Raw genomic sequence first — 8,112 nt, 5'->3', positions numbered from 1 at the left:
GTGAAACATTCTAAAGATTAGTCTACTGAACATGGTCTGTCTAATATGCACCTACAAACTAGAGCTCCCCACTCCTCCCTAGAAAGTGAAACAGTCTAAAGATTTGTCTACTAAATATGGTCTGTCTAATATGCACCTACCAACTAGAGCTCCCCACTCCTCCCTAGAAAGTGGAACAGTCTAAAGATTTGTCTACTAAACATGGTCTGTCTAATATGCATCTACTATCTAGAGCTCCCCACTCCTCCCTAGAAAGTGAAACAGTCTAAAGATAAGTCTACTATACATGGTCTGTCTAATATGCACCTACCAACTAGAGCTCCCCACTCCTTCCTAGAAAGTGAAACAGTCTAAAGATTTGTCTACTAAACATGGTCTGTCTAATATGCACCTACCAACTCTAGCTCCCCACTCCTCCCTAGAAAGAGAAATAGTCTAAAGATTGGTCTACTGCACATTGTCTGTCTAATATGCACCTACCATATTTAGTAGACCAATCTTTAGACTGTTTCACTTTCTAGGGAGGAGTGGGGAGCTAGAGTTGGTAGGTGCATATTAGACAGATAATGTGCAGCATATTACATGGTCTGTCTAATATGCACCTACCAACTAGAGCTCCCCACTCCTCCCTAGAAAGTGAAACAGTCTAAAGATTGGTCTACTATATATGGTCTGTCTAATATGCACCTACCAACTAGAGCTCCCCACTCCTCCCTAGAAAGTGAAACAGTCTAAAGATTGGTCTACTATATATGGTCTGTCTAATATGCACCTACCAACTAGAGCTCTCCAATGCTCCCTGAAAAGTGAAACAGTCTAAAGATTCCATTGACCCAGTTCTATTCAACACCACTATACTATACTGTACTCACAGAGAGAGAGGGAGAGAGAAGAGAATTATAGAGATGAGAGAACTCATGGACAGGTATGACTATTATAAAACATCAGATCGACAACCATCTCTGTACTTATTATATCAGCCGCAGCTACCATCAGCCGCTCGGTTTACTATGCCAACTTAAAGCATAACTCTCTATCACAAATATCTTTAAAGCCTCGACCCAACTCATCCAAGTATTTTAAACAATGCTGCAATAGGTAACGATGGAGACTTGGGGGGGGGGGGGGGGGGAAAGATGCAGCTACCAAATTTATATTAAGCCAGCCGCAGCAGATATAAGCCACACTGCCCAAGTAAATCTTAAGAATTATTAGCTAAGATAGACAACGGTTTGTGTTTAGCCTAAACCATTAACATCTTATGAAGTAAATAACGAGAAAAAGATGTTTTTCATTCCTATTAATTACTCAGTTTCTTCCTACAATATTTTTTTGATATATGATATTAATACCAGTTTTGTTAGGTTGGGTCTTCGGGGCTAAAAAATCTTATAATTTTTTATTTAAATCCGCAGAAAGCTGCTAATAATACGATGCTTTTTAGATAAAAATTATTGTTACTTAATCTCAAGAATAAATTTTATTTTTTCTGTATTAAATATCCCTGGCAGGTTGAGAGTGTGTGTCTAGCAGGCAGCAGGCAAAGGACACCAGAAACAGAAACCCTGGGAAAAACCTGGAGAGCCAGGGCCCTGCGCTGTTACTCTGTCTGTGTGTGTGAATGTGTGTGTGTGTAAGCCAAATTTGCTTGGCAAAAATGTGTGCAATTTCTGTAAAATGTAAATTTTCATATGTCTGCCGGAGAGAAAACAATTTCAACCGTAGCAACAACCATTTCAAATCTTGTAAAAAGATATTTATGTTTAAAATGGAGTAAAACCTGTAAAATCTGAAAATCTGTTAAATTTGGTGAAAGAGGGTGAAAACTTTCAAAGTCTGTGTGATTAAAGGTCTTCTTTAATTCCATGTGTGTGGGTCTGTGTGTGTATCTGTTTTTAGTAGGTGTAGAAAAATAGAATGGTGCATTTTTTACAAGTATAATATAAGCTATAGCTTCAATTCCTCATAACTTTATCTCACTTTTCCTTCTTTCTTTCTTTTTTTTGTCTCTTTCTTCTTTCCTATTTCTCTTTCTCTTTATAAAATACAAAGAATATCGATCCCCTCTTGCATCTCATTCTGCCCCTTCCCCTCCCCATCCCCCAGCATAAAACCCAAATTTTCGTACACATGAACATCCATATATATATAGTCCGCTCCGAGAGTTGCCTTTCAGAGAGTAACCTCTTTTGTATTCTCCGTTCCTCTCTTAACACCTCTCACTCTCTCTCCATCATTTTATCTTTCTTTTGAGAGGTGAAATACCAAATTTTCATGTGTAAATTGTGTCGCAGCATCCCCCCAACCCTTACCCCGCTATTACGCCTAAAATTCATATAATATTAACTAGATCAAACCTTCCCCCCTGTTCTATTTAAAACCTAGATCTCTGAGAAACCTTCTTTTTTTTTTACCGCGAAACCAGCAAGATCCCCCCAACCACTCCACCTTTATCTTCCAACAAATACGATCCCAAAAGTCCATCACGCCCAATGTAATAACCTATCCCCGGCCAAAACATCCCCCCCCCCCCCTCCTCCCAACCCCGTTTATTAATATCCCTCTTTTTTTACGTCCTCGAAGATATACCTACCCACTCCCTCTAAATTGTGAAGGACCTCTGAGAGTTATATATACATACATATCCTTAGAGATAAATTGCCACTCCCTATTTTATCTCAAATTTTGGTCTCTTTTTTTCTATCTCTCTTTTTTTATCCTTATCTCCTTAAAAATGCGGGAAAGAAAAGAAAAAAATCCTCAAAATTCCGCAATTTTCTAAAAAGAAAATAATACAGTGCAGTGGGGGGGGGGGATTGACCTGCTAGGCTATATGGTAGGGACGTGGCACTGCCACAACCAGGAAATTTGTGGTTGTCCATCTGTCAATATGATAATAACAAGGCATGACCAACATAACATAATATTTATTGACGGACGGACGTACTGACGGTGCTCAGTGGAACATAACATAAAATACAAAACAACACATAATAATAATAAATAAATTTCCCTTCGGTAGATTTTACTAAATGTGCGTGCGTGTGTGTGTGTGTGTCTGTGCGTTTGTGTGAAGCTACGCTTACTCTTCCACCGGGAAAGCGTCACCCCTTGTCCCCCCCCCTCCACACCTCAGAGTCCCTTAATATTTAAAATTCCCTTTCCCATTCTCCTTATCAACCCTTCTTTACCACCCCTCTCCCCACCCCTAGAAGAAATAATAAATATGTATGTACCCGGTAAAAGCTTTCCACTTTAGAGCCAAGTCATTCCCACCATCCCCTCTGTTTCCTAATTTAGCTGCCTCCTCCCACTAACATTCCCCCTTTAATAGCCTACCTCTGAGGGCTATATCCCGTGTCCCCCACCCCCCCGCTTCTTATTCCCCCCCCCCCTCCCTCCAGTATATTGAACCATCTAAGTAAGTGTAACAGCCAGGGATCTCAAGTCAAAAAAAATTTTTACCCTACTTTCATAGCAAAAATACACGACTTTACACGACTTTTTAAAAGGGGAAGGGAGGGGTAGAAAAAAGGGGGAAGGGGGAAAGTAAAAAGAGGGAGGGGGTAAAGGGGGAAATTTTTACTCGCATCCCGATTTTTAAGTCAAAATAAGTAACATTCAGATTAAGCTATAATATCGATTCTTGCCCAAAAATCTGCTGTGATTTCATAGAAGGAATTTTTTAAAAATTTGGATCTATGTGTTCCATTTAATAAGTCACAAAAGAGATAAATTTAGGGAATTGCTGGATGACGTTTAAAATACCCCCTATGGTGAAATATAACACCAAACAATAAAAAATGTGCACTTCATTTTTCAGATTTGGGTTCAAAGAGGATTTTCTTGGGACATATTTCAAAATTTGAGAAATACACGACATTTTTGGAAATTACACGACTTTTAGGCCAAAAAAAGGTCGTGTCACGACTCAATAATTTTTACACGCAACCAAAGTGAAATACACGACTTTTAGGCAAAAGTCGTGTAAAAAACACGACATTGTGATCCCTGGTAACAGCTACTAAGAGAAGCTCTCTCTCTCTCCTCTCAGTTTTATTATATACTGTTGTTGTGTGTATCGTATGTCTACATTCTGACATAGTCTAATATATTTCCAAAAATAAGTGATTAAACCATTAAATTGTGAAGTGATATATATTTCAGCATGTTACAAAATTCCTAACAGCTAAGCTGCTACACATTGTTATACACTAAAAGGTGAGAAAATTAATGAAAATATTGTTTTAAACTCAATGTAAACAAAGAAATTTGAGCGCGTCCTCCTAAAACTTTTCTCTCTAACTCTAATGTATTATATCTTGGAGAGTTTCCGGCAAAATTTTGTTTCAAAATGTCATTTCATATCATTTTAAATAGATTTTACATGATGTTTTGATGTAAATTTTATGTAAAGGTAATATTTTATATCATATTTTTTTTATATTTATGCTATAAATATGCATTTTGACATTTAGAAAGATATTATAACACGAAAAAGGACATGCTATAAATGTGCAGTTGTTTTTAATTTAATTATAATAGAAAACGGTATTTTTAATTTAAATTTAATTAAATGGCATTTTGAAGTTTCTGATTAATAATTTGTTTATTAACTGTTTTTTAAAAAATGCTTTTTAACAAAACGTTGACAATTTAAAAATATAATAAAATAAGCGGTTTTATTCTTAAAATAGATCAATAGTTTTTTTTACCGTAATAATTCTTTTTGAAAAAAAATATCTACGTATGTAGCCTAAAACCTGCTTTGAAACAAACTTTTATGAAAATTATGTATTATTAGAATCCAGCGGTATATCTAAACAGTTTGTAGTCTGATTTTTTTAGAATTTTTGTTGGTAAAAGTATTCAAATTTTGGTAATTATTATAGAATAGAATTTTTATCATTAAATTTTCAGATTAGTAATAATCTACACTATATGTCTTTTACAAAATATCTGATAGATTTTTTTTGCTTTACTACTTCTGGATGTTGTCATTCTTGTTCTTATGTGTTTTTTTAATATTGAACCTAAATGCCTTTAGCAGTTTAAACACTCAGGGAGGTAGAGGACAATGGCTTTTATCTTAATCTACAAAACTTTCTTCCTCACATTAATTTCTTACTAATAAAGGCACTTTTGGGACGGGAATATTTATTGTCCATTGTCATATCACTGTTTCCGCAATAATTATACACAAAATTACCTCTTCTGTAGATTAAAATTAGTGGTTGACACCTTTGAACACTCAACTTAATTAACCAACAAATTAAATTTCACAAAAAAGTCACCAAAGTTGATAAGCCAGCGAATGAAAAAACGTTTTTTATAAAACTTTGAGGACCCATGTAAATAGCAGCCTATTGTCCCCAGTCTCTCTGCATTTGTTGGTTAAAAAAGTTGTCGTCCATTGTCTTATCCCCTAATACCCCTGAGTATATGAGAATGACTGTATAAATATTAACCCCAAGGTATGACTGACTGGTGGCTAGTGTGGCTGCCTTTAAAAACAAGGTCGTTTTAAAAACCTGATTTGCCCATAAAAAATATCAACACCTATCCTTAAATCCAGGGAGGTAGGGGACAGTGTACTGTAAACAGGGGCGTCCAAGCTTTTTTATTTTTTTTTGGGGGGGGGGGGTTAATCACCCCTTTACCCCCTCCCCCACTTGGACGTCCTTGACTGTAAATTATAATAGTACTCAAAATTTTATAATTAGAGTTTCTTATTAAAAACTTGTGGTACTTTTTAAAACTCTTCATTGGTTCCTGCAATGTCCAAATTTTAATCATGAGGCGTAACTTTGTTTATCATTATTGGGGATGCACACCAACTTATCGTCCACTGTCTTATCCCTGTGTTTGTTACGACTAAATTGCTTTAGAGTCATAAATGTAACCTTAGTTACCCTTTTTATGTGTATGGAATAGTTATTTATCGCATCGTATTATAGACATATTTCCGCGGATTTTCAAATGAAAAATTATAAGATTAAAATTAGTTTTGTTAGCGCCGAAGCTAACAAAACTGGTATTAATGTTATGATTTTAATTTTAATATTCATGGAAAATTGTCTGAAAATTGATGCTATACATGATTTTTCATAATGGCTGAGAACCGGTTCTAATCCAGCGGAAAATATTAATCGGTTTCGAAGCCATACCGGAAAAAATATTATTTTTACTGTCTATTTCGTAGCGCAGCTACTCTTTAGACTGAACTCATAGGTAGAAAATTTTGTACACCACTAGTATGAACAAACCAATCGATATTTAATAAAAGTACCCAAAGTAAACTTTGGGTATCAGTATAATTTACAGTCCATATCCCCTCCCTCCCTGGTAATTACAGCATGTCTTATTAACAAAAGTTATCATCTTGATAATAATATTATGTTTGATTTAAAAGATATATTATCAGAATAACTACGTGAGAATGTTTCAAATTACATTTAAATGTTTCTTTTTATTATATGTTAAGTGATAGGAGCGAAGCTACTCTATTATAAGGCATTGTCCCTCTATACAAGCATGTAAAAAATATAAAATTTAGATTATTAGATTCCTGTAAATAAAAGGCATGACAATGACAGTTTGACTGCTTCTCGGCTGCTTTATAACTTTTTATATATTTATGGGTTCAGAAAAATAGCCTAAGACCACCATCAAAAAAGCATGCTGCGCTACTTATAACTGTATTGTTCTTGTTTTATATTGAAAAAAAGATTGTTTTGCTTAAAAAAGTGCGAAAACAATTAGAAAATTAAAAATAAACATAATATACTATACATATAAAATTTCCGGTTTAAAGTTGCATGTAATTTATTATCTAAAACACAGGGCGAGAGTGGACAATGTGTGTTAAATTCACAATCCCCCCATCTCCTCTATGTTAAAAGTTTTAAAGGCAGAATTTTAGATAAAAAATTTGGGATAAGGTTAAATTTTCGTCAATTGTACTGTCCCTTAAATCCCTGACAAACCATGACTTTAATTTAGCTTTTAAAAAGTAATGGAAATATTATTACTTGGATCTTACGCCAGATTTTCATGTTCTCTAATAAAGTGAAACTGGCAGAGGCCTAAAATAACGATTTCCCCCTCCTACTGCAGCCCCTTTTCCCCATCCCCTCCCCTCCAACTGACCATTAAACGAGGTCCATGTCAGCAAGGTAAATTGACCACAATTTTCCCCTGTCATAATATCCACGTATATTCTACATCTATTTAAAAAAAGAAACCCATATCAGATAAAATATTGCGTAATCATGTTTTAAAAACAAAGCTAACAAGAGTATATTTATAATCAGTTCTGACATTCTACAAGAGCAAATGTTCGTTTGTCCTACCGTTTCAGAACTTCGCTTTTATGGATGTTACCATCCTTGTTTAATGGTTAATGCAATAAAATGTACAAATAAAGCTTTGCTGTTATACTTTTAAAACTCGCGTACATTCTCGGACTATGGGGCTATTGTCAAAAGGAATAAGACAATGGCCGATAAATTTATTTATATCCCCAATGATTAAACACAAATTTACTCTTTCAGTAGATAAAAATTAGTGAGTTTGGATACTCAACTCAATAAACCAATCAATCAAAATTCAATAAAGTCCCCTAACTTGTTAAGCCAACAAATAATGGGACTAGTGTAATAAACAGCCCATTGTCCCCTCCCTCCCTCCCTCCCTGCACCCAATGCTTTGCTTGAATTTACTTTAAATTAATGTTTAAATATAAAGCTGTCCAAAAATCATGAGATTGTATCTTTTACTTTCTTTCAATATGCAGGGATTCAGGTATGGATCAATAGTTCATAAATATAATCCGCTTCCCATAAATCCGCTATTACGAAGTTTAAAACTTACGTCTTGAAAGAATTGATTTTCAATAAATGCATTTTTCTTATCTTGTGTTGACCTATCACTCTAGTCCCTGTGTATTTACACCCTAAAAAAATATGGGTTAAAAAGCCAAGCGCTTCTCATGTGACAATGCGCGTGCTTTCCAGGAAAAAGGGATTACTATTTCACACCTCCCAAGATAAAGATATTATTCTAGGAAAAACTCCTCCCCCCCCCCAAAAAAAAAAAAACAAAAAACTTTTC

General features: G+C 35.0%; 1 protein-coding gene across 1 annotated transcript in view; it reads left to right on the top strand.

Moving 5' to 3' along the window:
* Positions 1–4,021: 4,021 nt before the first annotated feature.
* The window catches only part of LOC145312200 (substance-K receptor-like), a 94,319-nt gene continuing 90,228 nt past the window's right edge, over positions 4,022–8,112 (top strand). The window contains exon 1 of the mRNA XM_080151404.1: positions 4,022–4,221. The gene's annotated coding sequence lies outside the window, so the exon portion shown is untranslated. The remainder of the gene's footprint in view (positions 4,222–8,112) is intronic.

The sequence above is a fragment of the Acartia tonsa genome, chromosome 2 (genome assembly GCF_053477335.1).
Source record: "Acartia tonsa isolate MP-2025a chromosome 2, ASM5347733v1, whole genome shotgun sequence".
NCBI lineage: Eukaryota > Metazoa > Arthropoda > Copepoda > Calanoida > Acartiidae > Acartia > Acartia tonsa.
This window is presented reverse-complemented; position numbering and strand designations above follow the sequence as displayed.